The sequence below is a fragment of the Populus nigra genome, chromosome 2 (genome assembly GCF_951802175.1).
Source record: "Populus nigra chromosome 2, ddPopNigr1.1, whole genome shotgun sequence".
NCBI classification, from domain to species: domain Eukaryota; kingdom Viridiplantae; phylum Streptophyta; class Magnoliopsida; order Malpighiales; family Salicaceae; genus Populus; species Populus nigra.
Genome location: NC_084853.1, coordinates 19,566,141 through 19,568,640, shown reverse-complemented (window position 1 = coordinate 19,568,640; position 2,500 = coordinate 19,566,141).

Genomic DNA, 2,500 nt, shown 5'->3' with positions numbered 1-2,500 from the left:
CTGGACGGTGGACTGTCCAGGCCAGGCAGGAAAATTCGTCGAGGGGACACGCTGACGAAACAGCGCTGGTTCAGACACGGTGGGCGCAGTGTTGGAATCGGCAGCGCCGAGAAAATCGGCAAAGTCGGCAGAATCGGCAGCAGGTGCTGGCGATGAGTCAGGACGGACTGGATAGTCCAAGGCTCGATGAGAAAGACCGCTGGTTTAGACACTGGGGCAGTGGCAGCCCGCGGGGCAGTGTCGGCAGATTCGGCAGCAGTGTCTGCCGATTCGGCAGCGTTGGCTTGTTGGCGCGGGGGGCCGATTCGAGTGGGGACTTGGGCAGCGGGCAGTGAAAGCAAGAGTTTCCCCGATGCTGCCGGGAAAAACGCTCCCCGGGATGGCCGGGTGAGATGACCCGGCGGCCCGCGACGGGTCATTCAATTCCATGCCCCGTCAACATAACTCCCGATGTACTGTTTGCTTTTTCGGAAGAAGAGATCCATCCCCCCATCCTCGGCCAGCCAAAAACGCTCCAATTAATGGCCGGGTGAGATGACCCGGAGGCCCGCGACGCGTCATTCAAATCACTGCCCTATCGGCTACAACTGCTGATGGGTGGGATTAGAGGCCTGCCATGGTGGTGAGGGGCGGCGAGGACCGTGAAAGCTAGAGTTTTTCAGAGGCTGCCGGGAAAAAGGCCCCTCGGGTGGCGGGGTGCGAGGACCAGGCGCGTCATTCAATTCTCTTCCCTATCAACTTGGCTCCCGTTGGCGGGATTGGAGGCCTACTGTTTGTTACAGGGCTAAAATCGTCAGGGGAAGAGCTGACGAAACAATGCTGGTTTGGATGCAGGGGGTAGTGTTGGAATCGGCAGCGCGGACAAAATCGGCAAAGTCGACAAAAAAGACTGTTGGTCTGGACATCGGGGCAGCGGCAGCCATGCCGACAGGGGGGGAAATCGGCAGCACAGATTTGTGCAGCTGCAGGTTCGTCGGGGAAATCGGCAGCGCAGATTTTTCGATGAACATGGGCTGGAAGATGGACTGTCCAGGCCAGGCAGGGAAATTCGTCAAGGGGACACGCTGACGAAACAGCGCTGGTTCAGGCACGGCGGGCAGTGTTGGAATCGGCAGCGCCGACGAAATCGGCAAAGTCGGCAGAATCGGCAGCGGGTGCTGGCGATGAGTCTGGACGATTTATAGTCCAGGGCTTGATGGAAAAGACTGTTGGTCCAGACAATGGGGCAGTGGCAGCGCGGATTTGTGCAGCTGCAGGTTCGTCGGGGAAAATCGGCAGCGCAGATTTTTCGACGAACAGGGGCTGGGCGCTGGACTGGCCGGGCCAGGCAGGAAAATTCGTCAGGGGGGCACGCTGACGAAAACAGGGGCTGCGGAGTGGAAAATCGGCAGCGCAGATTTTTCGACGAACAGGGGCTGGACCGGCCGGGCCAGGCAGGAAAATTCGTCAGGGGGGCACGCTGACGAAAAGAGGGGCTGCCGCGTGGAAAATCGGCAGCGCAGATTTTTCGACGAACAGGGGCTGGACGCTGGACTGGGCCAGGCAGGAAAATTCGTCAGGGGGCACGCTGACGAAAAGAGGGGCTGCCGCGTGGAAAATCGGCAGCGCAGATTTTTCGACGAACATTCGTCAGGGGGGCACGCTGACGAAAAGAGGGGCTGCCGCGTGGAAAATCGGCAGCGCAGATTTTTCGACGAACATTCGTCAGGGGGGCACGCTGAGGAAAACAGGGGCTGCCGCGTGGAAAATCGGCAGCGCAGATTTTTCGACGAACAGGGGCTGGATGCTGGACCGGCCGGGCCAGGCAGGAAAATTCGTCAGGGGGGCACGCTGACGAAAAGAGGGGCTGCCGCGTGGAAAATCGGCAGCGCAGATTTTTCGACGAACAGGGGCTGGACTGGCCGGGCCAGGCAGGAAAATTCGTCAGGGGGGCACGCTGACGAAAAGAGGGGCTGCCGCGTGGAAAATCGGCAGCGCAGATTTTTCGACGAACAGGGGCTGGACGCTGGACTGGGCCAGGCAGGAAAATTCGTCAGGGGGCACGCTGACGAAAAGAGGGGCTGCCGCGTGGAAAATCGGCAGCGCAGATTTTTCGACGAACATTCGTCAGGGGGGCACGCTGACGAAAAGAGGGGCTGCCGCGTGGAAAATCGGCAGCGCAGATTTTTCGACGAACATTCGTCAGGGGGGCACGCTGAGGAAAACAGGGGCTGCCGCGTGGAAAATCGGCAGCGCAGATTTTTCGACGAACAGGGGCTGGATGCTGGACCGGCCGGGCCAGGCAGGAAAATTCGTCAGGGGGGCACGCTGACGAAAAGAGGGGCTGCCGCGTGGAAAATCGGCAGCGCAGATTTTTCGACGAACAGGGGCTGGACTGGCCGGGCCAGGCAGGAAAATTCGTCAGGGGGGCACGCTGACGAAAAGAGGGGCTGCCGCGTGGAAAATCGGCAGCGCAGATTTTTCGACGAACAGGGGCTGGACGCTGGACTGGGCCAGGCAG